Source organism: Hordeum vulgare, chromosome 5H (assembly GCF_904849725.1).
Source record: "Hordeum vulgare subsp. vulgare chromosome 5H, MorexV3_pseudomolecules_assembly, whole genome shotgun sequence".
Lineage (NCBI taxonomy): Eukaryota > Viridiplantae > Streptophyta > Magnoliopsida > Poales > Poaceae > Hordeum > Hordeum vulgare.
The window spans coordinates 183,205,193-183,226,049 of record NC_058522.1 but is presented as its reverse complement, the minus strand read 5'-3'; positions in this window follow the sequence as shown (position 1 = coordinate 183,226,049).

The window sequence follows — 20,857 nt, the reverse complement described above, 5'->3', positions numbered from 1 at the left end:
TTGTGGCTAAGCCCCCGAGTGAGAGGGTAGCTCTTCACTCGGAGAAGTTTTTTAACTTAGGCGAATCTGGTTCGCGGCTAAGCCCCCGAGTGAGAGGGTAGCTCTTCACTCAGAGAAGTTTTTTAACTTCGGAGAATCTGCTTCACGGCTAAGCCTCCGAGTGAGAGGGTAGCTCTTCACTCGGAGAATTTTTCTAGGCCGGAGTCAACAAACATATTGAAGTAATCAAAGCTTCTGGCGACTAAATTGCTTTAGGGAATCCTGTTCGTTACATCAAAACGGTCATATATCAAGCATAAAAACACTTAAGTAGGTCTCCGTTCCATGCTCGCGGCTCGTCGATCGTCTTTTACAAATTCTAGAGTTTGTATGCTCCGTTATTGAGCACCTTAGAGACGATGAAGGGTCTTTCCCAGGCGGGGGGCAGCTTCTTTGGTCTCTACTGATGCACTCGGAGCACCAACTCGCCTGCTTGAAATGTCAGACTCCTGACGTGTCTTGAATGGAATCGTCGCAAGTCTTGTTGGTAGATCGTCGATCGAATCAGAGCCATCTTGCTCTCCCCTCCAAGAGATCGACTCTATCCTTTGGGCTTGTTCAACTTCGGCTTTTGAGAAGAGCTCAACTCTGGGGGAATTGTGAAGTAAATCACTCGGAAGAACAGCTTCCGCACCGTACATGAGAAAGAATGGAGACCGTCCAGTCCACCTGTTCGGGGTCATTCTGAGTCCCCAGAGCACAGATGGTAATTCAGTGACCCAAGCACGTGCATCGTGTCCAATCTCCCTCATGAGACGAGGTTTTAACCCCTGAAGTATGAGGCCATTCGCTCGTTCAGCCTGGCCATTTGTTTAGGGATGAGCAACGGATGCGTAATCTACTCGGGTTCCATGGTTGGAGCAAAAACTCTTGAATTCATCCGAGTCAAAGTTTGATCCATTATCAGTGATGATGATGTGTGGGACCCCAAATCTGACAGTAATCTCTCTCATGAATTTGATTGCAGTGCGTGCATCTAGCTTTTTGATTGTCTTGGCTTCTATCCACTTGGTGAATTTGTCGAGTGCAACTAACAAATGAGTGAATCCGCCTTGCCCTGTACGGAAGGGTCCAACCATGTCCAAGACCCACATGGCAAAAGGCCATATGAGGGGGATTTTCTTTAGAGCAGATGACGGCTTATGCGACTTGTTGGAGTAGAATTGACATCTTTCACAGCGGTCTACAAGCTCTTCGGCCATTTCGCCTGCACGTGGCGAGAAGAATCCAGCTCGGAATGCTTTGGCAACGATGGCTTTGGAGGATGCATGATGACCACATGTCCCCGAATGAGTTTCCTCCAAAATCAGTCGGCCTTCTTCAGGGAAATGCACCGTTGAGCTACGCCAGACACACTTTCCTTATAGAGCTGATCTCCCATGACTATGAAAGCTTTTGATCCCCAAAAAATCTATTTAGCCCCGTCTTCATCTTCGGGTAGTTCTTGCCTCAGGATATATGCAATATATGGCACAGTCCAATCGGGTGTGACTACCCGAATCTCCATGATCAGGTCGACAACTGCCGGGGTTTTAACTTCAGTCTAATCAACTGCACTTGTAGGCTGAGGAGGTTCTTCAGTGAATGGATCTTGTTGGCCTGAAGGGGTGTGTATGTGCTCCAAACAAACATCATCGGGCACAATTTTCCGAGTGGATCCAATTTTTCCCAATTCATCAGCAGCTTGATTCTTCAATCGAGGAACGTGATCCAGTTCTAATCCTTCAAATCTTTTCTCAAGTTATCTTACTGTGTTGCAGTATCCAGTCATGGCAGGGTTTCTCACATTCATTACTTGATTAACCACTGGATCCGAGTCACCGTATACCATCAAGCGACGGACGCCGAGTGAAATGGCCATACGCAACCCATAAAGGAGAGCTTCATACTCTGCCTCATTGTTAGAGGAATCAAAGTGAATCTGCAATACATAACTGAGCTTGTCGCCCTTCGGGGATATAAGAACTACACGTGCACCAGAACCACTCAGCATCTTCGAGTCGTCAAAGATCATAGTCCACTGTGCCGAGTGAGTAGGGGCTGGTTGTTGTTGTTCCACCCATTCAGCCATGAAATCCACCAGAGCTTGAGATTTGATGGCTTTCTTGGCTTCGAACTTTATGTCACAATATAATAGCTCCATTGCCCATTTCGCCACTCGACCCGATGCATCCCGATTGTGAAGGATTTCTAACAATGGGGCATCACTCACCACACACACCGAGTGATCTTGAAAATAATGAGCTATCTTCTTCGCAGTCATATAAATCCCATAAAGGAGCTTCTGATAGTGGGGATATCTCTGCTTGGAAGGAGTCAATACCTCAGAAACATAATATACTGGGCGCTGAATCTTATAAGCCTTGCCTTCCTCCTCTCGCTCGACTGTCAGGACTGTGCTGACAACTTGATTTGTAGCCGCTATGTACAAGAGGAGTGGCTCTTTGCTGTACGGAGCAGCAAGAACCGGATGGGTGGATAGCAGAGTCTTTAACTCGACGAATGTAGCTTCTGCTTCGGGAGTCCACTCGAAGGTACCAGACTTCTTCATGAGTCGGTACAATGGTAAGGCTTTCTCTCCGACTCGAGATATGAATCTGCTGAATGTTGCCGAACATCCTGTAAGCTTCTGAACATCGTGCACTCGTACAGGGCTTTTCATTCGGACGATTGCCCCGTTATTTTCGTGGTTAACATCTATTCCTCGTCCGGAAACGAGAAAACCGACTAACTTGCCGCTGGGGACTCCGAATGTGCACTTAGCTGGGTTGAGCTTGATGTCGTACCTTCGAAGATTGGCGAATGTTTCAGCTAAGTTAGTCAGCAGGTCGGAACCTTTGCGTGACTTGACTACAATATCGTCCATGTATGCCTCCATGTTCCAACTAATCTGGTCGAGGAGGCATTTCTGAATCATGCGGATAAAAGTGGCTCCTGCATTTTTGAGACCGAATGGCATAGTGATGTAGCAGAAGCACCCAAAGGGGGTGATGGAGGATGTTTTTATTTAATCTAGGCCATACAGACAGATCTGATGGTATCAAGAGTAAACATCTAAAAAAGACAATCGCTCACATCCCGCAGTCGATGTCTACAATCTGATCTATGCCGGGGAGTGGAAAGTGGATTTCGGGCAGACCCAATTGATATGCTTGAAGTCGATGCACATTCGGAGTGACTTGTCCTTCTTAGGCACCATGATGAAATTTGCGAGCCACTCGGAGTGGTAAACCTCGTCAATGAACTTGGCCTCCAGGAGCTTAGCCACTTCCTCGCCAATTGCTTTCCGTTTCTGTGTGGCGGACCGACACAGATATTCCTTGATAGGTCGAGCTTTGGGGTCGACCCTCAGTTGGTGCTCAGCCAGTTCCCTGGGTACACCAGGCATGTCAGCGGGCTTCCATGCGAAGATGTCCCAGTTCTCACGGAGGAATTGGATGAGCTCGGCTTCCTATTTAGGGTCAAGGGTTGTTGAGATGTTGGTTGGGGTAGCCGTAGGATCCGTCGGGTGGATGTTGACCTTCTTGATTTCGCCTACCGACTGGAATGCAGACACGGAAGCTGGCTTCCTGCATCAGTTCTGCGGGATCTGGTGCCTCACGGTACTCATCGAGCTCTGCCATTGCCATCTGCTGTTCGGGATCTTGGAGCCCTGCTGCAAACATTCTTCTGCTCTCTACCGATCGCCAGTGATGGTGATGACTCCCTTCGGTCTTGGCATCTTCATCTTCAAATAAACGTAACATGGTCGGGCCATGAAACATACATACGCTGGTCGACCAAATATGGCGTGGTAGGCACTTTGGAAGTCCACCACCTCGAACGTGAGTTTCTCCTTGCGTAAGTTCGTGTCAGAGCCGAAGACGACATCTAACGCAATCTGGCCGAGAGACTTGGCCTTCTTCCCTGGGATTACTCCGTGAGAACTGGGACATCGGAATGCCCATCCCTTTCAGAGTTTCAGCGTACATGATGTTCAAACCACTCCCTCCATCCATCAATACCTTGCGGAGTCGAACTCCCTCTACCACTAGGTCGACAACAAGAGCGTGACGTCCCGGAGTGGGTACATGGGTCGGGTGATCTGACTGGTCGAAGGTGATGGCAGATACTTTGGGGCAGAAGGAGCTGCCATGTTGACCTCTCGGTTGAGCACTTTCAGTCGCCTCTTGCTTTCGACATCAGCGAAGATCATCAGAGTGGCATGGACCTTTGGGAAGGGGTCTTCTTGTTCTTCATCCTCTTTCTCTTGGTCTTTCTCACTCGACTGATCCTCTCCAAATCTCTGGATCAACAGGCTGCAGTGCCGAGTGGTATGTTTAGGCACTGTGGTGTTGCCTTCTTCATCTATCTTCGTGTGGATTGCACACGAGTGATCAAGGACATCTGGTACCGACTGCTTCTTGAATTTCTTGGGGGGGGGGATTGGCTCTTGCCCTTTCCCTTGCACTTTCCCGCTCCTAGAGCGGCTACTTCTGCCGGCGGTATGCGCTCCACCTTATGCTTCTGCTTTCGGTTGGAATTGGCATCCCCATCGACAACTTTGTCTTTGCCGCTACGGAGGCGGTCTTCTTCTTCTCCATTGTCATAGCGGGTCTATATCCATCATCTTGCTCATAGACATATCTCCTGTCCGACCGAACTTTAAGTACAACTCGCGGTACCTGACGCCTGGCTTGAAAGCGCAGATTGCTTGATGCTCGGTGACGTTCTCCACCGTGTGGTGGAGAGTGGTCTAGTGCTGGATGAAATCGTGCAAAGACTCACTTGGCTTCTTGATACAATGTTGTAGCTCAGAGAGACCAGCACGATGCTTCCAGGTGCCCTCGAAGGTCTTGATGAACACTCGGGCCAAATCTGCCCAGCAATATATGCTTGATGGAGCTAGTTGATTCAGCTAGGCACGGGCTGAACCATCCACCATCAGGGGCAAATGTTTCATTGTGATGTTGTCGTTGCCGCCGCCAATCTGAACTGCCACTCGGTAACCATCTAGCCACGTTTCTGTCTTGGATTCTCCAGTGAACTTGCTTATTCCGGCCGCCAACCTGAAGTTGGGGGGAATATCAGCAGAGCTGATTGCTCGGCTAAAACACTCGGTGCCGGAGATGACACAGCCACTTCCATTCGGACGATCACCATCGTATCCGTTACGATGGGATCGGCCTCTATTAACTCTCTTCTGAGTGAGATAGTCTCTTACGTACACCTTTGGTCGCGTTCATCACCCACTGATCACCTTTCGTCATTACGCCAGGGCGCGTACGAACCACTCCGCGGAGGAGAGCATGAACGATGGCGATCCTCGCGATTGAACCGGGCGGAAGCGGATTCCGCCCCTGTTCTATGTGTCGATCTTCTCGGTGATCTCCTCCTCTGCGATGCTGAGGAGAGCCTGGGCTATAAGACTGAGAAACATTGGAATTCTGCTGTTGTGCTGCCTGCAACAAGGCACGAATCTGCTGCACTCCTCTGCCTGCTTTTGAATTTGACGGCTGGATGGAGTTTGCAATCCTCACGGCCGCAGCCAAATTCAGGAGAGGCGTGCGGAATACTTTGATGTTGTCGTGATGAGAACGCCGACCGGATGCGGGAGGGCGCGGGTGATGACACGCACCCGAAGTCTCTCCTGTTTCCCGCTTGTCCGGATTGGTCCTTGGCGGGCTCTCATGTGAGCTGGCCATAAAAATCTCCGCCGCAGGGCTTCAACTCTCGCACTCGGAGGAAGAGCCAGACGGATCTCACACTGAGTGAGACGCAGCACACAGAGGTGTACAGGTTCGATGGCCGCCACCTACGGCGAAGACGCTTGACGCGTGAGTGCATGACGCACCCAACGCTGGAGCCATGAGCGACCGTATCGGTTGTTGCGGCCTGCGATGGGAGCACAGTCGACGGCGGAGTCAGCGGTTGGCGAAGAAGAACTCCGCACGAACTAGCACGGAAGAACGTTGCTCCGTGGACTGGAAGCGCCTCGACGTCGAGAGGCGCCTCCTGAAGCCATGCCGAATCGTCGATGACGAAGACGAGTGTGCCGAAGATGATCTTGTGACCAAGGCACAAATCACCGCCGGAAGACATGGTGAAGGAAAAAACGCAAACTTGCCGAAAGTCGCCTAGACGCCTGCCCCACGGTGGGCGCCAACTATCGTGGATAGAAGCCTGACAGTAGATGTGTAGGGTACGAAAGTAGAGGGCAGAGTCCTAGCTACGGCAAGATTGTATGAGTTCATACCCCTCTACGGTGGAGGTAATAGCCCTACGTCTCAGTGCTCTGGAGCTTTAGTGTCGAGTGGAATATATATGTTACATAATGCGAACCCTTGTGCCAGAGGGGAGGGGTGGCTTATATAGAGTGCGCTGCCCCTGATAAGTGTCCAACCTTCAATGATGCAATAAGTGAGATTGAATGCATACGTTACAGGTAACGTGTGCTATAAATGACATTATCTACATTAGTCTAACGTCTGTCCGTTAGCCTCGCTGGAGTGGCTTCTGGTCTTCTATGTCGACTGGCTTCCGGTCTTCACCGAGTGGAATCCAGTCGTCGAGTATTGGTAATCTTCCGAGTGGTTCTTTACCGAGTGGACCAGAGGTAGTCTTAATCCAGTCGGTAAGTATCTTGTGATCCTTAAGCTACTAATGAGGTTCCCTTGGGTAGGACTTATATGTCACGCCTATGACCATACCCTAGGGTTATAACCCCATCATCAAGCGCTCCCGAGGACACATTGGAATTTCTGTCTAGTCATGTTCATCATGTATGAGTTGATTCACGTTCGTTACTTTGATAATTTTATATGTGGGTGTGATGCTTATATTATGTGTTGGTTTTTCCATGAAGAGGAACATGTGATACAACACAATATAAGTAAGTATTTCCCTTAGTAGAGAACCAAGGTGTATCAAATCAATAGGAGTAACAACCAACCCTCGTCTTCAGCGACTTCACATAAAAGACACAAACACTTGCACCCAATGCGGGCAAGAGGATTGTCAATCCCCTTGGACTCGTTATTTGGAAACAAGTAAAGTGTGTAGATAGAAGTTGTAAAGTGCAAAGTAAATAAAAAGTAAATGAAGGCAACAAGGAAATTGTAACATTTCTAAACTTATAAGTTAATAGACCCACGTGGTGTAGTTTTCCCTAATGGCATCTCTCATGTAATAGGCATACAGTGGGTAAACAAATTACTGCTGGGCAATTGATAGAATAGTGCGTAGTTATGTAATATTCACGCAATAATTATGTGTATATATGCACCACGTCCATAAGCAAATAGGCCGACTCATGCGTGCACCTATAACTATTACTCCACCCATCGACCTCTATCCAGCATGCATATGGAGTATATGTAAAATATTGTAATGCTTGGAGAATGATGACATGATCTAGATAAAGAGAACTGAATTAACTTAAATTAATCCCGTCTTTTTATCCTTAGTGGCATCAACGCAAAGACGTATGTTGTACCCTACTATGCCACTGTGATATAGAAATTCGTGGGTTTAAACCCACTGCAACGCACCCCACTGAGTGAAGAAATATCAATCTAGATGACAATGTAATCAATTGCAGGTTTGATCATTGAGAAACGATGAATTAATAAACATCAACATAGTAATGTTCATAAACATAAGCAACATAACCATCAAGTTTCAAGATACAAGGTCCTTAAAAAATATGCACCCCCTATTCATTTTATCATAGAGAAACATTCACCACAGGTCCTCATAGTTGTCTTGGTGATCACTTTAATCCATGTAATTGTAAATACCTGCAATACAGTCCTCATAGTTGTTTTAGGGATTTACATATGTTCCCAAATAGGATTTTGTATACGTATTTGGTGATTAGCCTATTGACTGGCCTCGCCACGTGTACTTTAACCGACAAGTCAGCTAGCTACTGTGGTGAGCTGCTATACACGGATAAATGAGGTGGGTTTTCACAAAAGAGATCACTTATAGCGGCCATGGCGGACGCTGAGCCCCCTTCCTATAGCCGGCCGATGATGACGAGGTGGCGTCGCCCGCCGCCGTCTCCGATTTCCGCCCCGCCCGATGCACCGCGCCGTCTCCGGTGGCTGGCGCTCCGCCCTCTTCGTGTGCGGTACGTACTCTCACACCGACGCACATGCTCTCTCTTCCCGTGTTCGTTCTTCAAGCAATTGTCTTGTTGATCGGTCTGGCATCGGTTGATTTCAATGATGGAGATTGCGGGCAGCTCGCCTACTTCGACGTGTCAGCGAACCTGATCACATACCTGACGGGGCCGCTGGGCCACTCCAATGCCGTCGCGGCGTCCGCCGTCAACGCTTGGCCGGGGACGGCCTGCCTCATGCCGGTGCTGGGTGCCTTTGTCGCCGACTCTTGGCTCGGCTGCTACAGCTCCATCATCCTCGCCTGCACCCTCTACGTCCTGGTACGATAAAAAAGATCCTCTGTTTTACCTCTCTGTTCGCTCCACCATAATCATTATGATGGTAAATGCTATCACACGTGAGACACGCAGTTGTAAAATAAGATAATGAGTCGGGCTTGTCGCTCTTGACCTCCCACACGAGGCCATCGGCCCTGGCCAGCGGCAGCCACCACTCGTTCTGCTTCAGCTCCATGCCCTTTATGTAGTCATCGCCCGTGAGGGGCCCGTCAACGTCGAACTTGATCTACAACACCAGCTTCATGTCGTCTCACCTGTTCTCCACCAAGCTCATCGGCACTGGCGCACACCACGCCACAACCACTAGGGTCGTTAGTGCCACTGCCGCCAGCATCCTTCTCGATGAGGAAGACATTGTTGGTGCTGGTTGGTTGGTTGGTTGATTCGATCTGCTTGTGTGTGCCACTTATATGGTTTGAGATTGTGAACTATCTTAACTTGTGATGGACGAATGATCCCCGTCTAAGGTGTGGTGCGGTATTTATGGCGTACGCGCGACGATCCGGTGATGTTGCTCTGGGATACCGGCATCACCGGAGCGCCATTGGTTGGTCGCATGCATGCCATGCCTAACTATGCACACGCATAGAAGCAAGAAACATGTTGAAATACTTAGCATCCTTGGACCGACGACATGGTTCCTCAGTGGTCGAGATTTTCACCTCCGGTCGATGGTATAATTTTTGGTCGTGCCCTAGTGCTATGTGTCCTCGAGACACGAACACGTACGTGGCGCACGGCTGTTGGTCGGGAGAAGGAACATCGTGTACTTCCTTCGTCTCGGTGCATTAGGCATATTACGAAAATCAAATAATCCCAAAACACTAAAGCACATTAGAGTAGTACTAGTTGCATGCATATTAATTAGACCACGTCTATTAATTGAAGGACCAATGCATGCAATTTATGCGGCATACTTTTTGGATTTGAAGAGGTCTTCTAATTAATAGCACGTTTTCAGTTTAGAAAGTAATGGTGTGATTGGCTTCCTTTGCAATTTAATTTTCTTCTCCTACCCAATCTATGCGTGCCTAGGTTGCAGTGCACCTCCTAAAATGCCTAATGCACCGAGACGGAGGGAGTAGTACGTAATTTGTTGGCGGTTACAAAGCATGACACGTACGCAACACGGAGAGCCCCACCTTAAGAGCATCTTTAATAGTCCGTATGTTCAATCGTTGATATAAGTGTCCACATCAACAACCAACAGCACATCATACAAACTCTTCAATGAAGTGTATGTTAATCGTATGTAAAATAACTAAGCGGGTTCACTAAACATGGAAGAAATAACCATGCTTGCCTCGGAGCTTGTGCGTGAACCGTTGCTTCAAGTTCATACGATTTCATTCTCTCTCTTCTTTTATTATGCGTCATATCATCAAAATCATCTATGTGACAATTTTACCAACGATGATCATACAATCATTGGAGATGCCCTTACGCATGCATGCTTTCATGCGCCACGTTGGTACCTGTGTGACACACACGTGCAGCTAGTCAGCTACCTCTCCAAGTCTCCATTCCATTCCATTCCATGTCGATGGATCGGCCATGGCGGCTCCATTTGATCTGCTGCCCCTTATTTATATCTATCTCCATACATATCCTCCTGGTCATCACTCTCACTCGCTGGTCGATCGAGATACTTCCAGACACGTGCGCGCACACACACATTAACACATAAGGGCGGAGGTGGAAGAACAGTTTATGGCTTCATCAGCGGTGAGCTACAGCTACGGCGGCGGTGGCAGGGAGCATGATGGCGCGGGTGGACCTGCTGGACCTGGTGGTGGGGTACGTGGAAGAGATGCCATCTTTTGTGAAACCCCCGTCATTTACCCACGTATAGTAGCGTTAGCGCAGCAGCCAGCTGACTTGTCACTTAAAGTGCACGAGGCATGGCTAGTCAATAGCCCAATCAGCAAATACGTACACAAAATTGTATTTTGAACTGTATCGGAACCCCTACAACAACTATGATGATTGTATTTTAGGTATTTGCAATTACATGGAATAAAATGACCACCAAGACAACTATGAAGACCTACGGTGAATTTTCTCTTTATCATATAAGTAAAGCATGGCTCCGTCTTCACCACATAAGTATAAATGTTAAGCACCACGGTGTCAAGTCAGGCAATTGAATCGTACTCTTTAACGCGCTTCAGCTTTTTATTACTCACTCAATATATGGGTGTGAATCATGTATATAGCATAAGGATGAAATATAATATGGTGGTAGTTTTTAAAGGAGTGAAAGTGGGGAAGAAAGTCTCGCATCAACTAGGCGTTTCAACGTATATGAAGATGCCCATCAATATATAACAATGATTGGAGTAGGCATTGGCATGCAACGGATGCACTAGAGCTATAAGTGTATGAAAGCTCAACTGAAGGTAAGTGGGTGTGCTCATGAAGTCCTCGAGCATTGGAGGAAGCCCTTCATCAGAACATACAAGCCAATCTCTATAATGAAACATTTTCACTAGCTTATGGAAGTGTCAAAACAAGAGACTCTCTATATGAAGAACATGGTGCCACTTCGAGGCACAAGTGTGGAAAAAGAGGTAGTAGCACAGTCCCTTCTCTCTTTTTTCTCATTTATTTCTTTTTCTTTGTCTCTCTCTTTCATTTCTTTTTTTCTTTCATTTTTTGTCCGGAGTCTCATCCCGACTTGTGGGGGAATCATTGTCTCCATCATCTTTTCCTCATTGAGACAGTGCCCTAATAATAATGATCATCACACTTTTGTTTACTTACAACTCAACATGAAAACTATAGTATGACTCTATATGAATGCCTCTGACAGTGTACCAATATACACAATGATCAAGGATAACACATATAAAAATGATGATCGGTGGCTTTCCACAAATACTATGTCAGCTTATATGATCATGCAAAGCAATATAACAATGAAGTATAAGTCATAAGATGTGACGATGGAAGTTGCATGGCTATATATCTCAGAATGACTATGAAAATGCCATGATAGGTAGGTATGGTGGATGTTTTGAGGAAGATATAATGATTTTTATGTGCAACTGAGCGTATCATGTGACGAGTTTTGGATGCACCGATGAAGGTTGCACCGACCCTCGAGGTGAGAACGGGTAATGCACGGTACCGAAGATGCTAGCAAATATGTGGAGGTGAGAGTGTGTATATCCATGGATTCATATAAGTCATCAAGAACTCACGTACTTATTGCAAGATTTTATTAGATCTCTTGAAGAAAATCACTACTCGCATGCGCCTAGGGAGGAGGTTGGTAGGAGTTGACCATCGAGCGCCCCCGACCTAAACAACACTAGGATTTTAACGAGGAATAATTATGCTCACACATCCTCACCATGCCATAAAAATATTTGGATGAACAACAAGTTAACACCTCTAATTCATGATACCTATATTAACCAATGATTCTTTTTGACATTACCACATTAAGATAAGTAACCATGTTTTCTCTTATATGTGCTACATGTGGTTTTGATTATGCACTCATTCAATACCTACTATTTTTGTACTAGTCTTAAAACCCATGCAAATTAGTATCCCTCTTTATTAACTCTCAGACAAATATAAGTGAAGAACGAGAGTGCAATTATTTTTGTAAAACCTACATGCCACCGTGTTTTAAAAGATATAAGTGAATCACTAAAGCAACCTATAAGCTCAAAAGATATAAGTGAAGCACAAAGAGTATTTTAATAATTCATGGTGATCTTGTGTCTCCCTCAAATGGGTGTATCGAGAGAATTAAACAAAAATCAAACTAAAGAAAATGACACTCCAAGCAAAACTCATATCACGTGATCAATAAAAATTTAGCTCCAAGTGACATACCGATGGGTTGAGAGAAAAGAGGGGATGCCTTCCGGGGCATCGTGTCACACCCCAAAATTTTAATAATATTTTTCTAAAATAAAATATTGCCTAGATTAATTAGTTTTTGAGAAAATGAATTGCTTCATGGCTCTTTTTAAAGCCTCTTTCCAAAAACTTTCATTTCAAGTGGCTTTTCACAAATATTTTCATGCTTGAGCCCTTACTTGAGAGTTGAGACCATTTGAATTATTTATTTAATTATATGGGAATATTATTTTGGTTATGTCCATTTGATTTTGGAATTTCTGGATTTTAATTAACCTTTGAAACACGTTTTTTCCTTTATAAAGATTTTTTCCCTAGGTAGATATTTTGGTAATTTATGATGGAACCTGATTACTTGCATAAAAGCATTTCCTTCTTCTGGTAAATTCTTGGGATATTTTATTTTAATATTTTAACCAAGATTTCCTTTATTCGAAAACATATTTATATTTCCTTTAGGGCTGTTTTCCACTACAACCTTGTGATAAATTCTTCTAAAAATTCTGTAGAAAATCGTAGGTGACCACTGATGTTTCTACGTCACATTTATGCAAAAACCTACTCAAGTATTTTGAATATTATAAGCACAATAATTGCTTTTCTAATGTGGAACAGAATTGAGTTTGTACTACAAACCCTAGAAATATTCTTTCATAAATTTCATAATTTTTTTGGGATGTCAAGTATAGCATGAGATTCAATTTTACGTAAAAATCCCACTATGTGCTATGTAAAGTTTGAGTAGTACAACCATTTTTTTGTTCTGGTCAAGTTTGCTGCTTTACGCTACAACCCTATTTTTCCTTGCTCTGATTGCTTTGAAATTTTGCATGCTTGTTTGCAACCCTACCAAAACCTTAACTCCAGGATTTGAGCCCCATTGGATGAAAATAGATGCATGTGATGACAGCCCCAAGTTTCTGTCCATTATTGCATTTTTCAAAAGTTTGCATTTGCTTGTTTTGATTTTTGCTAAACTAACCCTACCACCATTGCTAGCACTTAGAGAGACCCTGATATGGTAAATTTGGTGGCGAGGAGAGCTACCTAGGTGTCCCTGTCATTTCATCAAACACCTTGGAGCATGACCAGATTTGACATGAGTTTATGTTTGCATTGTGGAGTTGCCCCTCCAATCAAGCGAGCATGTCCAGTAGCTTTACCTTAGACCCTAGCCTAACCTTGTTAAGTTAGATCAGGTGTGGATTCCAGTGGTGGTGCTTGGCATTTTGTCGAACAGGTGTCGTGCATGCTCTGGACGTGGCCAGAGCGCACGTTTTGCACGCGCGGGTGCCGAGCCACCGCGTCCCCTCATGCCCTTGCCATGTGGACCAACTGCAGTGCCACGACCGTTGGTCGTCGCCATGTGCGCGAGCCGTGCAATGGAAGCGTGATGGCCGTGGCCTCTTCTCTGCCGCAGCAAAGAACAACACCGCCCAAGCTCCCTCCGAGCGCCAGCGAGCCCCTTGCATCGTCCCCCTGATGCTGCTCACTGCTCTTCTGCCCCTGCTTTGCCCTGCCGCCGCTCCTGTACGCCTGCAGCTCTCTCACCGTCGAGCTTATCTAGAGGACGCCGCGGAACCGACGTACTCCGGCTATAAAAGGAACCCCCGATGCCTCCGAGCTCCTCGGCAGCCTCCCAAGACTAGTAGCTCCGCTCCCCTTCGCCCAATTTAGCCAGAGAAGCCCTCGGTGCTCGCCTGTGGCAGTAGTGCCACCGTCGATCCCCTAATCGATTCCGGCAGTCCCAAGCCCCTCTCCTCCTCCTAGTAACCCTGCTAGCCTACACACAACCCTAGGAAACCGTTCCCAACGTCGAGCTTGGCCGGGAGGCACCTGAGACCGAGGAAGGCAAGTGACATAAACTCCCTCCGCCATTGTTGAAGTATTGCTCGGCCTCGAGCTCCGCAGCTACCCCAACCTCCAAAAATGGATGCGACGCTCCTTCCCGAGCACGTGCATAACCGGAGCGTGCCGGGAGATGCTCTGTGCCATCGGCAATAATCGCCTAAGTGCGGCTCTGTCCCTGTCCCTGCGCGCGCGAGAGGAAGGAGAAGAAACCGACAGGCGGGCCCCGCCGTTCGGTGAGCCAGCAAGAGCCCAGAGTGGCGCAAGCCCCGTGATGCGTTTTCTTGTTTGCAAGGCGTATTTTCTCGCGGCTGTTGCTGTGATTGCGCTTTCTCTGCTAGAAAGCGTAAAGAGCCCGCAACGTTTTCTTTATATTGATTTTTAAAAATAGATTTTCCGAGTAGGTTTGACTGGCTATAACTTTTAATAGGAAACTCCAAATCATTTGATTATTTTTCCTACTCACTTAGAATTTCCTCTAGTTTATTTTAAGTTTTATTTTTAAAAAATTCAAACAACTTTTGTGTGATGTTTTGGACATGTGTGTTGATTCAAATATTTTCAAACTAGGAATTTGAAGAGTGGATACCTACTCCAAGATGATGGGGTACCCATCACCCTCTTCCAACCCCTAAGGCAAGCATCTTGGACCCATATTTGCATGAGTTGTGTGATGATTGTGGTGGTACTTATATCGCGTTATTTGAGGTTATGTTAATATTATCATCACATGAAATAATACTTTACATATTCATGCATGCTACTCACATTATAACAATGGTGAAATACGGTGATGGCATGTGCTGGTTATGAGAGGTCGTGGTATAAGCTAGTCACGCGGATCGTGATAGGTTGTGGCCTGGTCATGACATGTGAACGATGATGCCGGTAAAACTTGGTTAACTCCATTATCAACCTAGATCGAGTCTTGTCCGTGTCATACTTCTATAGCGTGCTACCACAGTTTCCTGGATAATGGATTCAGTAAAGTAAGTTGTAGACCTATTATCAGTCACACACCAAGTAGAGGGGCCGGTATGAAGGTATCCATGGCCATGGACTAAATCCAGTCATCCGGTCAGGGGGCATGGGTGTTTCCAGTCTGGGACCGGAAGGGAATGGCCCTTCCCAGTGAGGGCGCGGTATAAATTTTTGATCCCATGCTAGTCGAGGTCACATCCTCCCAATCTTATGGTTTTGCCTTGGCAGCGTAGTCCGGGTGAAGCCGGGCTTCGCGGAGAAAAACCGCTGTGTGCTGATTCTGAGTGTCCGCTTCGAAAATGCCAGATGCGGATTAGTCTTATCAACTATCAGAAACCGTGAGCTGTGGGTAAAGAGTACACCCTCTGCAGAGTCAAAACTATTTGAGTAGCTGCTACGGCGACAGAAATCCTTCTGTCGCCTATTGAGCTTGCGTTGGTTTTTCCCTTGAAGAGGAAAGGGCGATGCAGCACAGGAGCAGTAAGTATGTCCCTCAGTTTGAGAACCAAGGTATCAATCCAGTAGGAGAATCGCGTCAAGTCCAGAGTACGTGCGCAAACACAAAAGAGCTTGCACCCAACGCTATAAAGGGTTTGTCAATCCCTTCAAGATTGATTGCAAAGTGAGATCTCAAGGCGGAAAGTGCAACGAAGTAAAATTGTAAGGCTGAAAATATGGTGTGAAGTAGACCCGGGGGCCATAGTGTTCACTAGAGGCTTCTCTCAAAATAGCAAATAATATGGTGGGTGAACAAATTACTGTCGAGCAATTGATAGAACCACGCAAAGTCATGACGATATCTAAGGCAATGATCATACATATAGGCATCACGTCTGAGACAAGTACACCGATACTTTCTGCATCTACTACTATTACTCCACACATCGACCGCTATCCAACATGCATCTAGTGTATTGAGTTCATGACGAACATATTAACGCTTTAAGCAAGATGACATGATGTAGAGGGATAAACTCAAACCAATGATGAAAACCCCATCTTTTTACCCTTGATGGCAACAACACGATGCGTGCCTCGTTACCCCTTCTGTCACTTGGTGAGGTCACCGCACGGTATGAACCCAAAACCAAGCACTTCTCCCATTGCAAGAATCATAGATCAAGTTGGCGAAACAAAACCCACAACTCGAAGAGAATTACAAGGATACGAAATCATGCATATAGGAGATAAGAAGAAACTCAAATAAGATTCATAGATAATCTGATCATAAATCCACAATTCATTGGATCTCGACAAACACACCGCAAAAGAAGATTACATCAGATAGATATCCATGAAGATCATGGAGAACTTTGTATTGACGATCCAAGAGAGAGAAGAAGCCATCTAGCTACTAGCTATGGACCCGAAGGTCTATGGTAAGCTACTCACGCATCATCGGAGAGGTCATGGTGTTGATGAAGAAGCCCTCCATATCCGAATCCCCCCTTCGGCAGGGCACCAGAACGTGCCCCAGATGGGATCTTGCGGAGAGAGAAGCTTGCGACGGCGGAAAAGTATTTTCGTGGATCTTTCGCGTAGTTTTGGAATTTTTCTGAATTTATAGGCAGAAGAGGTAGGCAGACGAGCCCCAGGGGGCCCACAAGCCTGCTAGGCGCGGGCCCCCTGGCCGCGTTTAGGGGGCTTGTGGGGTCCCCTGCTGGCCCCTGCCTTGGTTCTCAAGTCTGGCGCGTATCTTCTGTTCCAGAAAAAATCTTTTCGGAAGTTTTATTCCGTTTGTACACGGCTTAAAATCCTCCTCTGAAAAGAGTCAAAAACACGGTAAAAACAGGAACTGGCACTTGGCACTGAGTTAATAAGTTAGTCCCAAAAAAGATATAAAAGGCATACAAAATATCCAAAGTTTGACAAGATAATAGCATGAAACCATCAAAAATTATAGATACGTTGGAGACGTATCAAGCATCCCCAAACTTAACTCCTGCTCGTCCTCAAGTAGGGAAGTGATATAGATTGAATTTTTGATGTGGAATGCTACCTAGCATAGTTGTCCTTTGTAACTTCTTTCATGTGACACGAATGTTCAGATCCGTAAGATTCAAAACAATAGTTTAATATTGATATGAAAAAAATAATACTTCAAGCAAACTAGCAAGGTAATCATGAACTTTCGAAATAACAAGGCCAAAGAAAGTTATCCCTACAAAATCATATAGTTTGGCTATGCTCCATCATCGTCACACAACTAACTTAAATCATGCACAACCCCGGTATTGGCCAAGTAATTGTTTTCGCACTCTTACTTTCTCAAACCTTTTTCAACTCTCACGCAATACATGAGCGTGAGCCATGGATATAGCACTATAGGTGGAATAGAGTGTGGTGGTGGTTGTGAGACAAAAAGGAGGAGATGGTCACATTGGCTCGGCGTATTAAAGGGCTATGGATATGCCCATTAATAGATATCAATGTGAATGAGTAGGGATTGCCATACAAAGGATGAACTAGAGCTATAAGTATGTGAAAGCTCAAAAGGAGAACTAGTGGGTGTGCATCCAACTTGCTTGCTCACAAAGACCTAGGGCAATTTTGAGGAAGCCCATCATTGGAATATACAAGCCAAGTTATATAATGAAAATTCCCACTAGCATATGGTGGTGACAAAACAAGAGGCTCTCAATCATGAAGAACATGGTGCTATTATGAAGCACAAGTGTGGAAAAAGATAGTAGCATTGTCCCTTCTCTCTTTTCTCTCCTTTTTATTTGGGCTCTTTGGCCTCTTTTTCTCTTTTTTTATGTGGGCAAATTTGGCCTCTTTTTATTATTATTTTATCACATGGGACAATGCTCTAATAATGATGATCATCACACTTTTATTTACTCACAACTCAAAGCTTAGAACGATGATGACTCTATAGAAAATGCCTCCGGCAGTGTACCGGGATGTGCAACGATCTAGCTTGGCGTGTGACGTTGAAACATCTCGCTAGCTATCTTACGATCATGCAATGGCAATATGAGAGTGACGACACAAGTCATGAGATCGAACGGTGGGAGTTGCATGGCAATATATCTCGAAATGGCTATGAAAATGCCATAGTAGGTAGGTATGGTGGCTGTTTTGAGGAAGGCATATGGTGAGTTTGTGCACCGGCGAAAATTGCACGGTACTAGAGAGGCTAGAAATGGTGGAAGGTGAAAGTGCCTCTATACCATGGACTCACATTAGTCATTAAGAACTCACATACTTGTTGCGAAAGTTTTTATTAGTAATCGAAACAAAGTGCTAAACGCATATTCCTAGGGGAAGGATTGGTAGGTGTTAACCATCGCGCGATCCCGACCGCAACACAAAGGATGACAATCAATAGATTAATTATGCTCCGACTTCCTAACATAGTGGTTCACCATACGTGCATGATATGGGAATCACTAACTTCAAGACAAGTATTTCTAGATCCACAACACCCTACTAACATAACTCTTAATATTACCAAATCCACGTCTCAAAACTAATTGAGAGGAATCAGACTTCTCTTTCTACTCAACGCACATGAAGATGGAAGTTTTTGTATCCTCTTTGGGTACCTATCACCTTTGGGACTACTTTCATAGCACAAACCAACTACCAAGTCACGCACCGCAGTGCTCTAAAAGATCAAAGTGAAGCACATAGAAAAAAATTATGTAGCTCAAAAGATATAAGTGAAGCATGATGAGCATTCTAGTAAATTCATGATGAGTTCATGTCCCTCTCAAAAGGTGTGCAGTAAGGATGACTGTGACACAACAACAAGAAAAGACTCCTACGATACAAGACACTTCAAGCAAAACACATATCTTGTGGTGTATAAAAATATAGCTCCAAGTAATGTTACCGATGGATTCAAGATGAAAGAGGTGATGCCTTCACGGGGAATCCCCAATCTTAGGCTTTTTGGTGTCCTTGAATTTGGCTTGGGATGACTTGGGCATCCCCAAGCTTGAGCTCTTTCCACTCTTTATCTCTTTGTCCATGAGAACATCACCAAAAATTTGAAAACTTCACAACACAAAACTTAAACAGAAACTCGTGATATCATTAGCACAAGAAAACAAACTACCACCTCTTTAGGTATTGTAGCAAACTTCATTTCTATTCATATTGGTGTTAGATTACTGTATTCTCACTTTTCCATGGCTAGTAGCCCCCGATACTATCCATAGTTTCATCAAAACAAGCAACCAACTCAACAAAAACAGAATCTGTCAAAAACAGACCAGTCTGTAGAAATCTGTATACTTCGTATACTTCTGTTACCTCAAAAATTCTGAAAACTTACGATTGCCTCGAAAAAGGCATGTCAACCAGAAGCAAAACATATCAACTCAAAAGCTATTTCTGAATAAAATTGAAATATAATCTCGTGAGCGTAGAGTTTCTGTCTTTTTTCCAGCAGGATCAAACAACCATCACCAAGACTAGTCATAAAGGTTTTTCTTGGCTCAAACACAAAAAGAAACACAAAAGACACAATCATAACAGAATTATGGTGGTGTGGAGGCAACAAAACAGAAAGAAAAAGACAAATTCATTGGGTTGCCTCCCAACAAGCGCTATTGTTTAACGCCCTTAGCTAGGCCTAAGGCGATAGATTCACGTATCGTCGTCTTTGGTGCTCAAACCATAACTGGCCCTCATCATGGATTCATAAGGCAATCTTATTTTCTTTCTAGGAAAATGCTCCATGACCTTCTTTAAAGGAAATTGAAATCTAATATTCCCTTCCTTCATATCGATGATAGCACCGATAGTCCTTAGGAAAGGTCTACCAAGAATGACAGGGCATGTAGGATTGCAATCAATGTCAAGCACAATGAAATCCACGGGTACATAGTTCCTACTTGCAATAATGAGAACATCATTGATCCTTCCCATGGGTTTCTTGACAGTAGAATCCGCAAGATGCAAATTAAGAGAACACTCCTCAATCTCATTAAAACCCAGAACATCACATAAAGACTTTGGAATCGCGGAAACACTAGCACCCAAATCACACAAAGCATTGCATTCATAGTTTTTGATTTTGATTTTGATAGTAGGTTCACACTCATCATGAAGCTTTCCAGGGATAGAAACTTCCAATTCAAGTTTCTCTTCAAGAGATTTTATTATAGCATCGACGATATGATCGGTAAAGGCCTTGTTTCGGCTATAAGCGTGTGGAGAGATTACCATGGATTGCATGAAGGAAATTCATTCAATCAAGGAGCAACTATCATAATTTAATTCCTTTAAATCCAAAGTAGTAGTTTTATTACTACTCAAGGTTTTAATATCTTCTACTCCACTTTCAATGCTTTTACCATCAAGATAGATGGACTCCGAATCATTGGGGTATTTTTCAACCAAAGTGGATTCATATCCATCCCCATCATCATTAGGTTTGACACAAGAAAACAAAGATTCAATGGGAGTCACACCAAACACTTTAAGATCTTCGTGATTCTTATCACGAGAACACGCATTTTTAAGCCATTCATGTCTAGCACGAATTTGGGCGGTTCTTTCTTTGCTCTCACTCATGGAAACACGCATAGCTTTCAAAGTTTCATACATACTGATCTTGGGAGGAGCACATCTAACTTTAAAAGCATCAATATCACTAGACATTCTATCAACGCTCCTAGCCAAATCATCAATTTTGAGTAGTTTTTCCTCTATGGA